Here is a 16343-nt window from a genome sequence, read left to right as displayed (position 1 = left end):
TCGGGGCTGCTTGCAGGATGGAACACAGCAGAAACTGCTTTGGAGGGACTCCTGCTGAATCGGGTGGGTTGGATGGGTGGATCTGTAGGAGAATGCAGGGTGGCACCCAGTGTCAGCATGGTAGGTGGAGGGTGTTTGTGCTGTTTCCTATAGGAGTCAGGCTATCTAGGCTGGGGAGAGCAGGAGAGAAATGGTGCCCACTAGCTCTTTTATTATTGGAAAAGTGTCCTAAAGATCCCTGTTCTCCAGTACATGTTCTGGGATTAGTAAAGAAATCTCCTTTACATATACTCCAGGCAATTTTCAAAAAGTATATTTCAAAAATTTATATTATATACTTTTTAAATTGAGACAAATTCTGCTGTTTTAAAATATACAATTCAGGGGTTTAAGTATATTCACAAAGTTATACAATCATTGCCACTGTCAAATTCTGGAATATTGTCATCGTCATCCCCAAAGAAACCCTGTATCCCCTAGCCATCACTCCCAATTTCTTCCTCACTCCAGTCCATGGCAATGACTAATCTACTTTCTGTCTCTATGGATTTGCCTTTTCTGAACATTTGATATATTGACTTTTGTGCCTGGCTTCTTTCACTTAGCATAATGTTTTTTGTGATTTCAACATGTTTCCATGTTGTGACATATTTCAGTACTTTATTTCTTTTTATAGATGGATAATATTCCATTGTATGAATATACCATTTTTGTTTATCCATTCCTTAGTTGATGGACATTGGTTTTTTTTCCCACTTTTTGGTTATGAATAATGCTGCTGTAAACATTCATCTGTAAGTTTTTTTTAATGCTTTATTTATTTTGAGAGAGTGTGAATGGGGGGTGGGGAGAGATAGAGAGAGAGAGAGAGAGAGAGAGAGAGAGAGAGAGAGAGAGAGAGAGAATATCCCAAGCTGGTTCCAAACTGTCAGTGCAGAGCCCTATGTGGGGCTCGAACCCACAAACTGTGAGATCATGACCTGAGGCAAAATAAAGAGTTGGACATTCACCCAGGCACCCCCATCTACAAGTTTTTGTGTGGACATATGCTTTCAGTTTTCTTGGGTATGTACTTAGGAGTGGAATTGCTGGGTTATATGGGAAACTCTATATTTAACTTTTTAAGGAACTGCCAAACCATTTCTAAAGTGGTTGTACCTTTTTATATTCCCATCAGCAATTTATGACAGTTCAATTTCTCTACATCTTTGCAAACACTGGTTATAGTCATTTTTTTTTTTATAACCATCCTAGCAGGTATGCAGTGACATCTCATTGTGGTTTTGATTTGTATTTCTGTCATGACTGATGATGTTGATCATCTTTACATGTTCCTGTTGTCCTTTATATATCTTCTTCTATATCTTCTGTTCAATCATTTGCCCATTTTTACTGGATAATTTGTCTATTTATTATTGAGTTGTAAAGATTCCTTATATTTAGATTCAAGTCTCTCATTCAATATATGACTTATAAATATTTCCTTCCATTCTATGTTAACTTCCTTGATAGTTTTCTTAGAGTGCACAAATTTATAACTTTGATCAAGTCAAGTTTATCTATTTTTTCTTTTATTGCTTGTGCTTTTGGCATCATATCTAAGAAACCAATGCCTAATCCAAGGTCACTAAGATTTATGTTTGTGTTTTGTTCTAATAGTTTTATATTTTGGGGGGTGCCTAGGTGGCTCAGTCAGTTGAGTGTCTGACTTTGGCTCAGGTCATGATCTCACAGTTCATCAGTTCAAACCCCGCATCAGGTTCTGTGCTGACAACTCAGATCCTGGAGCCCGCTTTGGATTCTGTATCTCTCTCTCTCTCTGCCCCTCTCCCGCCCACACTGTCTGTCTCTCTCAAAAATAAATAAATGAAAAAATTTTAATAGGTTTATATTTTTGGTGCTTACATTTGTTTCTTTGATAATTTTTTAATGTTTTAATATGCTATGAAATAGGCATTCAAGTTGAATTCTTTTGCATATGAACATCCAATTGTCCCAGCATGATTTTTTGAAATGACTTTTCTTTCTCCACTGAGTTTTCTTGTCACCTTTGCCAAAACTCTGTCAGTGATAAGTGTTTATTTCTGTACTTTCAATTTTATTCCAATGATCTATATGTGTATCCTCATGTCAGTACCATGCTGTCTTGATTAATATAGATTTGTAGATGTTTTAAAATCAGGAAGTGTGATTTCTCCAACTTAGTTCTTCTTTTCCAAGACTGTTTTGACTATATTGGGTCTCTTACATTTCCATGAAATTTAAAGCTTATTTTGAAAGAGAGTGGGGGAGGAGCAGAGAGAGATGGAGAGAGAGAGAGAGAGAGTCCCAAACAAGCTCTCACTGTCAGTGCAAAGCCTGATGTGGGGCTCAAACTTACAAACCATGAGATTATGACCTGACCTGAACTTAACTGACAGAGCCACCCCAGCACTCCTCAATTCTAGAATCACTCATCCACTTATTCAATAGAACCAGCTGGGATTTTCCTAAGAATTGCAATGAATCTGTAGATCAATTTGGGAAGTACTACATCTTAACAATATTAACTCTTCCAATCCCTGGTCCTTAATTTGTATCATGATGTTTTCTAGTCTTAGTTTTCAGTATACAAATCTCCCACTTCTTTTGTTGAATTTATTCCTAAGTATTTTATTATATTTTATATTACTATAACTGGAATAGTTTCTGTTTTGTTTGAATTAATTAATAGTTTTTAAAAAAAATTATGTTTTATTTATTTTTGAGAGAGAGGGAGACACAGAATCCGAAGCAGACTCCAGGCTCTGAGCTGTCAGCACGGAGCCCGACGCAGGGCTTGAACTCACGAACCGTGAGATCATGACCTGAGCTGAAGTCGGACGCTCAGCCGACTTAGCCACCCAGGCACCCCTTGATTAATAGTTTTGATAGATTTTCTTGGTGTGTTTATAGTCTTTTATATAGTATTTTAATTGTCATGATTCTACAAAAAACAAAAAACAAAAAAGCATGGCATCACAACTTCAAAAAACAAATATATGTGAAAAACCAACCAGACTGTTTTGGTATTTTATATTTATAAAAATATAAATGTATCTTTATATTTGTATGCTAAACTCATACTCTAACTTAATATTTCCAAAACTTCATTTTATTCCTTTCTACCTTCATTACTGTTGTGATATCTGCATGCTAGTTAATATATTTTTAAAAATATAAAATTAAATACATGTATCTAAATGGAAATTTTTTATCAAAATTTAGGGAGCAGTCACTTCTAATATACATTATTATAAATATATTACTATTAAAATGTTCTTTCATATACCACCTAAAATTATTTTTAGGTAATCATAAGTTTGCTACTCTTCGGGAATCTCTGCTAGAACCAGCTTAATTAACTGGATGAAATAGAAATTTCCCTACAATTTATTTTGTGATGGCTAGGTTATCCCCTAGTGACATGAAGGAGAGATTAAGAGTCATTATCTGAATACATAGGCAAAAAATCCAGTTCTTGATTTGGCACTTCTAGAGAGTATCTCAAGGATATGTATCAGTTAGTGATACTCTTAAGAGTAAAATCTGCTCTCATTCAATGCTCCATGGATTACATCATGCTGCTATCTGATAAATATGAATAATTTCCTCCTAGAGGGTAGGAATTGTGTCTATTTAACTTGCCTCATACGGCATGGAGCATAACATTATGTTCATTTGGGCACTTAATAAATGCAAGTTGATGATATAATGCATTTGTTAATCACCAATCATCCTGAAAAATAATGATGTACTCAGAGCTGATGGGTCCACCCCAGAGTTTTATTATTGAGGGTTAGACATTATTGGGAGGCCTCACTTAAAAGGAAACACAGTAGAAAATTGTTCAGCTTTTCAACAAAAAAGAGGGAGCTTTTGTCCTTAATAATTTAATTCCTTTTCAAAGTTAAGAATTACCTGAATGATTATTTTACTTGGATAATAACAATATTTCTTTAAATAACAATTTAAAGCATTTCATCTAGAAAAGAAAACATTTCATCTCTAGATTTTTAAACAACCTTTCAAAGAAAACCAGGCCACAGGATCGTTGGCATGAAGAATTAGTTAAGGGCTAAGAGGTAGGGAAACAGACTCTTGGCTTATCTCTTGACACTGGTGTGTTGAAACATTTTAAGAAGCACCCAAACTAGCCTCATTCCACCATGCTATCTACCTGCAGGCCATTCCTGTCTCAAATTCCCAGTTCAGCTTCTTTAGGGCTAGGGACAATCTTCAAGAGGGGAAGAACCTTCTTACAGTTACTGTCTTGGTCTAGCAATGTAAAAACTAAAAGAGTACTTGTCGTCTAACTAGGACTGCTAGAGAGACATGACTTCTGTAATCTGATGTTGCATATAAAATTCCCCAGATGTAGTACCTCGGGAAAAAAAAAGTAGAATCAGTACAGCCAAAGAAAGATAGGGATGTGTCATTTAATAAACATATGAGAGTATTTAAGGATCTTTATATCTAATATAGGTTGTGAATTAAATTATAGACTGGCACCATACTGCTATAGGCCTGAAAGTTATACTTGAAATGAATTTTAGTGTGGTTTTCAATTTACTTTCTTATTTTGTAAAGAAACAAGAACCTTTTCATTAAGAGCATTTAACTCTACTGCGTCGTGACCTTCATCTTTCCCACCTATAAAATGTATGTTCCTATATTTCTTTTGATTTCACTATATTCGTGATTAAAGAGTTGTTAGCTTGATTAGAAAGATAACAGGTCATCTATCTGACTGGTAATCTAAATAGAAAATTCTGCCCAAATGGGACAGGAAACCCCTTGATCAGATGCCCAGACCAAAGGTAATATAATTATTTGTTTTCCTGTTGAAAATTCCCTTCATAATTCAAGATGTTTGGATATTTGAATGGAGAATTTAGGATTAGTGAAACAGTTGGTGTTCCAAAATCCTTAAATTAAACATCTAAAAGGCTATAAATCTGGTTTGTTTGTTCTTTTAAAGACAGAGAAGTTTGGTTGTGGTATCAAAATGTAAAGTCAGGAGGATGAATTGTTTTGCAAGAGTGAAACTAAAACAAGAGTTTCCTTTCCTACAGTTTCTTTTTAGAATAGCAAACACATAAAACAAGAAAGACAAAGCAGAGAGATTTGTATCTTTAAGTAACAGAAAATTGAGGTGAATGGCTAAAAGGTCTCAGGTCTAAGGCCTCTTGGCACTGGGAGGACTCAACACTGGGAGGACTGGGAGGCCAGTCCACATAAGCCTTTGCTTTGATATGGCCAAAGTTGTGGGTTAGATAACTTTCCTCCCAGGTCTTGTGTCTCCTTCGTACTGGGCACAACAAATCTGTCCCTCCTTTAAATTTGTCTTTTCTCTTCCCTGCCTCGCTTTTTCACTAGTCCAGATGACCTGGGTTTGGGCTCCTCATTAAAGTCATCACTTTTACTCCAGGCTCCTTGCTTACGGATGTAAACTAAGACAAGCTTCCTCTCACACCTATTTGCCATAAAAATATGTATATAAATTGGGATTCAGCATTTTAATTCCTGTAACCACACAGCTTTAAGTATAAAACATTTCTGAATTAAGTTACCATCATGATTATTATGAATATACAAATGATTAATGGGTGGTAAATAGAAAAATAAACTTTATTGGTAATGTATTTCTTAATGAGATGGAAATGGGACTACTTCCCCTAATTAGTTTAGGTATTCTTGGGTGATTATTTATGTTAGGGTATTTCCTGACGCAATATACCATAGTGGGATTCAAGAGGGATGAGAATTACAGCTTTCCTTGTTAGAGGAGAAATGACTGTTTGAGAAGAGATGTGGGAATGGAAAGCTTGCCTCCTTATCAGGCAGTCTTGGGACATTTTTGAATCATTATGAAAATTGATTACTTTCAAAACATCAATGAATGTTAGAGTAATGTACTGCAAACCAAGGGATGGCAGTAGGCACCCATATAGGCAGTGTAGACTCAGAGAAGCTTAAGCCGTTTTTAAGACTACTAATATAGACTAAATATGGACAATCACTGGTCATTTCTTTGTGCTTATTTGCCTAGCCCAAGCCCCAGGTTCTGTATTAGAGACTAAAGCCTTGCTTTGATATGGAAGCCCCTAGGCCAAACTGAGTTAATGGTGGAATGCTAATCTCGAGGCCCCAGAGACCCAAGAGTATTCCAGAGAACCTACATTTTCTTCAAGGTACACCCAAGGCTTTGAAAATGTATATGAACCAAATTAATTTAAAGGGAATGGCCATTCCCTTTAGTGATAGTCCATTTTAGAGAAGTATAGAATCTTTAAACTAACATGCTATATAGTCAATACCCTAATTGAAAAATTTTAGCTCTAAAAGTAAAGCTGCATAAATGCCCTGATTCTCAAACAATTTCTCAGGATGTCTTTCCTTTTCATTCTCCTTGTCCTGATATTTATTGTTGTCCTTATCCTTTATTTTAAATTTGAAAAATTCAGAAAAATAAGAAATTAATAATTGCCCATAACCCATAACTCAGAACTAACAGTTATCAACAGTCTTTTCCCTATGTGTATTATTTATTTTTAAATGTCTATTTATTTATTTTTGAGAGAAACAGAGAGAGAGAAAGGGAGAGAGAGAGAGCACACAGGAGCAGGGGTACGGGCAGAGAGAGAGAGACAGAATCCAAACCAGGCTTCAGGCTCCAAGCTGTCAGCGCAGAGCCCACCATGGGGCTTGAACTCACAAAGTATGAGATCATGAACTGAGCAGAAGTCAAATTCTCAACCCACTGAGCCACCCAGGTGCCCCTTCCCTGTATGTATTCTTGAAAAAGATTATATAGGCAGCATATAGTATTAGCTTCCTGTGGCTGTGACAACAAATTGCCACAAACTGGGTGACTTAACACAACAGAAATTTATCCTCTCCTATAACCTAGAGTGTCTAAGTCAGAGAAGGGTTTCATCAGGCCATGGTGTTGGCAGAGACACTTGGGAAGAATCCATTTCTTGGCTTCCAGTTTCTGGTGGCTGCTGGCAACCCTTGGTTTGAGGCTGCATCACTCCAGTCTTCAAGGGCAGCATCTTCAAATCCCCCTCTGTTCCATCTTCACATTGCTTTCTCCTCTGTGTATCTGTGTCAAATTTCCCTCAACCTCTCTCATAAGAATACTAGTGATTATTGGGGGCGCCTGGGTGGCTCAGTCGGTTAAGCGTCCGACTTCAGCTCAGGTCACGATCTCGCGGTCCATGAGTTCGAGCCCCGCGTTGGGCTCTGGGCTGATGGCCCAGAGCCTGGAGCCTGCTTCCGATTCTGTGTCTCCCTCTCTCTCTGCCCCTCCCCCGTTCATGCTCTGTCTCTCTCTGTCTCAGAAATAAATAAACGTTAAAAAAAAAATTAAAAAAAAAAAAAGAATACTAGTGATTACTTTTAGGACTCATCCAGATAATCCAGGATAATCTTCTCATTAAATCCTTAATTTAATCATATCTGCAAAGTCTTTGTCTTATAAGGTGAAGTTTATAGGTTCTGCTATCTTTGGGGGACATTTTCAGCCCACCACACATTTGAATATATAGTCTATTTAAATTGAAATGTAGGCTGTTACAGATAAACCTAAAATCCCATTTGACTTCTGCTCCCAATTTTGGCTTACCTTATGTTCCCTAGAGGTCACCACCATGTTTAGTTTGTTATTCTTTTAGTACTTCTAAGGAACTTTTGCCTCTGTCTAGATATACATCTATAGAAATTATATGACAGTGTGTGTGTGTGTGTGTGTGTGAGTGTGTACACCACAAAATGTTAACAAGCTATTCTGGTCATTTTGCAACTTGGCTTCTTTTTATTCAAAATGTTTTTGAGATAAAGTGTATTGATGCAGTTAAAGATATATATTTTTTATTATAGCATTCATCTTAAATATGTACCACATTAAAACATTTTTTTAAATGTTTATTTATTTTTGAGAGACAGAGAGAGGGACAGAGTGCAAGCAGGGGAGGGGAGACAGAGGAGACAGAGAAAGAAGGAGACACAGAATCTGAAGCAGGCTCCAGGTTCTGAGCTGTCAGCACAGAGCCTGACACAGGGCTTTAATCCATGAACCACAATATCATGACCTGAGCCGAAGTCAGATGCTTAACTGACTAAGCCACCCACGCGTCTCAAATATGTACCATGTTTTATCCATGCCCCTATCTATGGATGTTTAAGTTATTTCTAAATTCTTGCTATTGTAAACTATATCCTGGTATAGTTATCCTTCTGTACAAATGTGTATTATTGAAAAAGTACACGAAAGAAGAACTTTTCCTACAATTAATCTATATACTATTTCAGATTATTAATATATCTAGACCTATATGCTTCATGTTTTCAGATATTTGAGATTTTGTTCAGATTATTAATATTTCTGGACTCTATTAGAGGCTATACGTGTGTATTATGTGAAGTATTTTTTTCCATTTTGTTAGCCAGTTCTCAAACTTTGTTTCTTTTTATTAAAATTTTTTTTAATGTTTATTTATTTTTGAGAGGGAGAGAGACAGAGTGTGAGCAGGGGAGGGGCAAAGAGAGAGGGAGACAAAGAATCTGAAACAGGCTCCAGTGAGATCATGACCTGAGCCGAAGTCGGATGCTTAACCGACTGAGCCACCCAGGCTACCCTCAAACTTTGTTTCTTAAATACTTTTCCCATTTGCTTCATCTGCTTCATGTAGCACGGTAGTTTATATGCATATGTTTATTTATTGTGTCTTTATCCTTTAAAAAAATTTTTTTAGTGTTTATTTATTTGTGAGAGAGAGACAGAGTGTGAGGGGGGGAGGGGCAGAGAGAGAGAAAGAGAGGGAGACAGAATCTGAAGCAGGCTCCAGGCTCTGAGCTGTCAGCACAGATTCCGACGTGGGGCTTGAATCATGAACCGTGAGATCATGATCTGAGCCAAAGTCAGATGCTTAACTGACTGAGCCACCCAGGCGCCCCTATTGTGTCTTTATTCTTTACTGTGAAATACTTTTTTATATTAAGTCATTCTATTTACTTTTCTCCATAGCACTTGTCTACGCTTAACTTGCTCACTTATTCAGAAGCTCTTTCCTGCCACTTATATATAATCTCTATTGATTTGTTCACTTTTGCATCCCAGCACATAGACTAATACTTGGCACACAGTAGCTGCTCAGTAAACATCTACTGAATAAACTGAATAAATGTTTTTTTAATGTTTATTTATTTTTGAGAGAGAGAGAGAGAGACAGACATAGTGGTGAGCGGAGGAGGGGCAGAGAGAGACAGAGAGGAGACACAGAATCTAAAACAGGCTCCAAGCTCTGAGCTGTCAGCACAGAGCCCGACCTGGGGCTCAAACTCACAGACTGTGAGTTCATGCATGACCTGAATTGAAGTGGGATGCTTAACCAACTGAGCCACCCAGGCACCCCAGAATGAATAAATGCTAAATTGACCATCTTATATAGTCATTTTCAGTGGTATATCTAATAGTCACAGAAAAATGTTACATTGGCTCTCAAATTTAGATATCAAAACAAGTTTAGAAAGGGCACCAATTTGTAAAACATAAGTCATATACTACCAACATTTTGCCCTAGACATATCTCTACTCTTACACTTAAAAAGGCATATATGCTATGAAAAATCATTTGGAAACTTTAGGAAAAAACTTGGAAAAATAAAGAGAAACAAATTACCTATAATAACATCTTTGTGAAATAACAACTACTATTAAAATGTGTTTAGAAATTTCTGCATCTGATCTACTCTGCTGCATTTTATTGACAATTTTCTATATTGGCATCACAAAGGAAAGGACATATCTCAAATATGCTATATTTTAACAAATATAGTGTAATTGTAATTTATGGTTTTTCTCTCCTCTTTGGCCTTAGATATATTTTTAAACTTGTACCTCATAAGAGGATAAGAGGTTTACTACCTCCTAACATTCTTTTTCTCTGGCCTCATTTCCACCGTTCTCATATCCTGGGAATTCTTGAATAATGCACATTTACTCTGTTTGGTATCATGACTGATTTTATTGGTTAATCCTATTTAAAAAAACTGTGCCATAATATTCATCATATCCATATCTCACAGAACATGTCACACATATTCTACATTTTCGTCCTCTGGGTCAGCTCCATTCTCTCCCTGAAACATCTGTAAATTTATTATGTATTTTCAAGATCTGAAGAGATGTATTTTTTACTTAAGGGAGAAAATCACTATTTTTGGTAAATTATTAGCTTGTTAATGGAATCTTGAACCAGTAATCCAAAATCCTACAGTTAAAGAAGATGACCATTTTCCATGATAAGTACAAATGGTATTTGCAGCTCAAAGAGCAAAAATAAACACAGAAGAGATACTTGGGTCTCAGTTAAAAGCAGGATCTATGTGAAGTCTGAAGTAAGAAGAAAATCAAGGGGTGCCTGGGTGGCTCAGTCGGTTAGGCATCCAGCTCTTGGTGTTGGCTCAGGTCATGATCTCATGGGTTGTGGGTTTGAGCCCCACATCAGGCTCTGTGCTGACAGTGTGGAACCTGTGGATTCCTGCTTGGGATTCTTTCTCTCCCTTTCTCTCTGCCCCTCCCCTGCTCCCTCACTCTCACTCTTTCTCTCAAAATAAATACACTTATAAAAAAATTAAAAAAAAAGAAAAACCGGGGCGTCTGGGTGGCTCGGTCGGTTGAGCGTCCGACTTCAGCTCAGGTCATGATCTCACACTTCGTGAGTTCGAGCCCCGCGTCCGGCTCTGTGCTGACAGCTCCGAGCCTGGAGCCCGCTTCAGATTCTGTGTCTCCCCCTCTCTCTGCCCCTCCCCTGCTCATGCTCGGTCTCTCTCTGTCTCAAAAATAAATAAAAACATTTAATAAAAATAAAAAAAAAAGAAAAACCAATAATTTTTAACCTTGAAGTTGTTGGGAAGAAGATATCATAAAACTTAAATTATTTAAACTATGAACTAATTTTTATTTAAAAAGGCTATTAGAAACTCATTCACATACACATTTTTCATTAATCTAACCCTATACTTTATACTCTTTTAAAGTAGTTGAAATGGTCCCTTTTATCCCATGTTGTCAGTCTATTATTCGATTTATAGCATGTTTTCAGAGAGATAATGGGTCACAGATGATGACATGAATCCGCATGAACTATTTTCTTATAAAAAGAGTTCATGACCCTTCAAGATAAGTGATTTTATCATGGAAATAAGGAATAGTACAGGAGATCCTATTTCAAAAATAAATTTTCATCTATTTTGACATTTAAATGGAACAACATTTTTCTGATAATATATTTTTTTAAGATAGAAGCCAATATATAGCATGATTACAGATGTTCAAATTAATGTGAAGAATGTGTTCCAAAGAAGAGAGATGTTTGAAAGAGATAAAGTTATTTTCATCTCTTTTAGAAACATCACAAATAGTTGTAAGAAATCTGTTTCTTAGGTTTTCCTAGGACCGTGTGACCTTGGGCTAACCTGTCACTGAACTTTGTTACTGCCAAAGAAATTCAGATTAATATTCAGTGAGAAAAAGATTCTTGGAAACTTTAGAATAAAATGTACACTTATACTTTGTCAGTGGGTGTTGCTGTATAGGTCAACTTGTGACCGTCTGTCTTTTCATAATAGCCACATGTCAAGATCTTAACCATGGACCACTATTTTCACTACTTAGAGATTTGGTTGCTGCTTATGATTTTGCCTTTTCACTCATGACTCTCTAACCGTTTCTTTTATGTTAACCTCCTCTTTTGTAATAGCTTTCCTGGAAATTGGTGGATCTGTTCCACTTCTTCCTTGTTTCCCATAGCTATGCTTAGTTATATCACTAAGCTTTAATTGCTTCCTACCTGACACATGGACAATATATTTCTGCTCCTGGGGTGTCTGGAAATTCAACCATCTTCTCTTCCCACAAGCCAAACCCAGCTTTAATGACAGTTTGGCTGCATACCAATGTCTTGCTTTTAGTTATTCTTGCCTGGTTATTTATTATAAAGAATGTACCACATATAGTTCATTAGAAAAATGTTATTAGGGTGCCTGGGTGGTTTAGTCAATTAGGCATCTGGTCTTGATTTCAGGTCAGGTCATGAACTCACGGTTGGTGAGATCAAGTCCCGAGTCAGGCTTAGCACTGATAGTGTGGAGCCTCCTTAAGATTCTCTCTTCCTCTCTCTTTTCCCCTCCCCCACTTGTGCATGCTCTCTCTCTCTCTCTCAAAATAAATAAATAAACTTAAAAAAAGAAATGTTACCAGTTGTAGTGAGCCAAAATAATAAATTTTAAAATGTGACAGTGAAGAATCTGATTGTTTATTGCTTAAAGCTAGATAGGGCGCCTGGGTGGCCCAGTCAGTTAAGCCTCAGACTTCAGCTCAGTTCATGATCTCACGGTTCTTGGGTTCGAGCCCTGTGTCAGGCTCTGTGCTGATGGCTCAGATCCTGGAGCCTGCTTCAGGTTCTGTGTCTCCCTCTCTCTCTGCCCCTCCCCTGCTCATGCTCTGTCTCTCTCTGTCTCTCTCTCTCAAAAATAAAATAAAAACATAAGAGGAATTTTTTTAAAAAGCTAGAAAAAAATAGCATCATGACTAGTAAGTTAGAGTCACACAATGGAATTGGTGGGGTTTGTGACAGGACTATTACATAGCAAAAGCAAAGTTTTCGTTTTCATAGTGCTTTTCAGATTTCTATAGAAGCCAGTCTGATCCACACAACAATTCTATGAGTTTGATATTTTTATGAACTTAATTTACAATCAATGAGTATAAGGCTTAGGGAGTGTAATGACTTGTTCTAGGAAATGTACCTAGGAAGTTGCACAGAGGGTCTCAAACTCTGGTACTTGATTTTTTCAATGACAGCATGTGTGCCTTTGGAGTTAACAAATAAGATATGTTATAAGAGGAGAAAAAGGGAGGAGAAGATTAGGTCTCACCTAATTCCCAATTTTTTTCTTCCTTTTTGTTTGGCCAGAAAATATCTTACTATTTTAAATATTTGCCAGAAGGTATTCATTTGGGGGTAGGGTGGAGGGTGGTTTCAGGCTTTTCTATCTACCTTTATTAGAATGGATTAATTTATTATAGTTCTTACTTCTGTTTAGCTATTTCAGAAGAACTCAAGTTTGTTGGCAGTTGAGAACTGAGAAAGTCCATTTTAATAGGAAACAGAGATTTTCCTTGGAGAGGGTTATGGAGCTGTGACCGGGAAGTTGGGGAGGGAGGAGGCTGTGGGAGTTGAAAGGATATGAAAAAGAACCCCAGACAAATTTAGCCCATTCTCTTCTGTGCTGGGGACCAGAGAACAAACCTGGGTGGAAGTAAGGCAAGACTAGGCTTAGTAAGATGATACTCTGATTCAATTTTCTTTCCTGCCTCATTCATCTTACCCTGGTCCTACTAGGAAAGCTGTTGTCAAAAGATAGGGTTTCATGGTGGAGTACTTCTGTTCGTGTCAGTTAGAACAATCTGTTGTGGTTGAGATTGACAGGGGTGAACTGAGGTGGGTGGGGAGCAGAGGCAGAAGCTGCCATTTGTGCTTTGTTGTATCATTAATGGGAAACAGACAGTCCAAACACCTCTTGTAAATGCTCAAATTTACCTCCATCCGACACTATAGGCACTATTATGGCATCCTTTATTCTGTCTTTATACTATGAATATGCAGGCCCTTTCAAAGAAGGCACCAGAATTTTTACAGTATGTTTTATTCTATGTAGAGTTATCTGAATAGAAATTAGTGAGCTCCTCCTTAGGATCGGGTTACATGCCAATGCACATATTTGCCTTTCACAGATCCCTTCAGAGTGACCCAAAGGGCAGCTGGGCATTTTATACAGGAAGAGAGAATTGACAAGAATGGCCACATGTCTGGTGAATGAATTTTACCTAAATTGAAATACAGCGAAGGAGCTATAGAGTCTATTTCAATTTAATAATTTCATATTCTTTAAAACACGAACATTTATTTAAAAGCCTGAGCTATACCTTTCCGAGTAGAATAACCTTTCCACACAAGTTCTTCCTCATTTACCAAGTTCTTTTTCCCTACTTAGAAGATTTTCATTCCGTAATGACTCATATTTATTTGATGAGAGGATTACATAAACTCTGGAGATAAACTAAAGAATAAGGAGTATAATCTTTTGTCAAAAAATGTCTTTAAAATATTTTTAGAAATATTTGGAAATTTTAAATAAATATCCCAATTTTTCATGGTTGATTTCTCCAATTTTGTGATGAACTAGCTTATTAATCAGTAGGCTATAAATTAGGAGATGAGCCAGTGACTGCTCATGTGAGATCGTAATCTGTAGACAAATAGCTGAAATGATTTGTGTGAATTCAACATATATTTTACCATTTAAAAAAATTTCCCATCTTGATTATAAATTTTGCTTTCAGGGAATTGACTAGAATCTATATATTAAGTTTACACATGGTTATTTTCATATAACATTTGATTCTGAATCTGAGGACATATTTGGACTTTAAAATTCAGTAGCAGTTTACGGTAAGGTGAAGAGCACCTGTTCTGATCCAAGACAAGTGTTTGACGAATGCAAAAACTCAACTTTTTTTTTTTTTTTTTTCCTCAAAAGGCAAGCTGACTTAAAGACTTTCCTAGTACTTAGAAATGGCATGATTTTCAATCATCTCAATAAGAACCCTGTACTTTCTGGGTCACCTGGGTGGCTCAGTGGGTTAGGTGTCTGACTTCAGCCCAGGTCATGATCTCATGGCCCGTGAGTTTGAGCCCCGCATCAGGCTCTGTGCTGATAGCTCGGAGCCTGCAGCCTGCTTCGGAGTCTGTGTCTCCCTCTCTCTGCTCTTTTTCTGCTCCTACTTTCTCTCTCTCTCTCTCTTTCTCTCAAAAATAAACATAAAAAAATCTTAAAAAAAAGAACTCTACATAATTATAATTACTGACTTGCATATTCATCTGTAGTTTAATTGAGCGCAAAGTGAGTATCAGGGAAGGGCCTTAGGCTATTAGGTAGAGATGATAATCACGTTCTTATTTCACTTGTTGAAAGGGCTGAGAAGTGCTTCCATGAAGAACATATCCCAGGTTCTGTGTTGTGTATGATGTTGATGCCCTGGTGATTAGCTTGTTTAACTCTGAAGGGTTTGAGAGAAAATAATATATATCTTATTAACCTTGTCACTTACCTTCTAAACTCTGAAAGTTCCGATTAACCTTGAAAGGAAAAGAGATCCTAAATTTTCAAAAGATAAGCAAATGGAAATTAAACTTGTAGGTATTTCCTCTTTTGAATATTGTTTTTTATTTTAAGGATTGTGATACAACTCATTGTGCATTTCAAATAATTTTAAATGTTTCAGGGGCACCTGGGCACTCAGTTGGTTAAGCTTCTGACTCTTGATTTCGGCTCAGGTCATGATCTCACATTTTGTGGGATGTGCCCCACATCTGGCCTCTGCACTCACAACTGAGATCCTGCTTTGGATTCTCTATTTCCTTGGCTCTCTGCCCTCCCCCGTTCACAAGCATGTGTATGCTCTCTCTTTCTTTCAAAAATAAATAAATAAACGTTTAAAAAAATCTTTCAGTGGAAGGTGGTATTGGAAGCAATTAAAAAAAATATTTTTCATGTTTATTTATTTTTGAGAGAGAGAGAGAGGGAGGGGGGGAGGGGCAGAGAGAGAGGGAGACACCGAATCCAAAGCAGGCTTCAGGCTCCAAGCTGTCAGCACAGAGCCTGACGCTGGCTTGAACTCACAAACTGTGAGATCATGACCCAAGCGGAACTCGGACACTCAACTGATTGAGCCACCCAGGCGCCCCTAATTTTAATTAATTCAGATTAAAGCAAATTAATTAAATCAGAATATCTGATAATGTACTAGCATATATTAAATTTATATTTGGACTGTAAATGTTTGTTAATAAGCAAATTTGCAGTAACATAGTGGATGATATTCAACCAACTTACAACGTAAAATGTTTCTTCAAAGGTTTAACACAGCAGTTCTAGATATGCAAATTATTTTGCTAAATAAAAATATTGCCTATGTTAAAAACTTGTATAGTGTCTATTTAGCAATATATTCAAGCAGTTCTACCTCATATACATAAGCAGTAAATTTGCATTCCTTTAAATTTTTCTGAAAGTTTGTTTTGAAACTGTATTTCAGCCTGGACACCCCTTGGGTCCATGAAGGAAAGATGTGAAATGATCAGAGGAAGGATCCAAAGAGGCAGAAACTTAATGATTAGAAAGCCAGAAGAGATTATTGTCCAGGTTGTCAAGGGAGTAACTTAGAGAATCAGTGCGTGTTAACAGTATTAATG

The sequence above is a fragment of the Panthera leo genome, chromosome B4, assembly GCF_018350215.1.
Source record: "Panthera leo isolate Ple1 chromosome B4, P.leo_Ple1_pat1.1, whole genome shotgun sequence".
In the NCBI taxonomy this organism is placed as follows: domain Eukaryota; kingdom Metazoa; phylum Chordata; class Mammalia; order Carnivora; family Felidae; genus Panthera; species Panthera leo.
The sequence above is the reverse complement of the archived record's forward strand: the minus strand, read 5'-3'. Positions refer to the sequence as shown.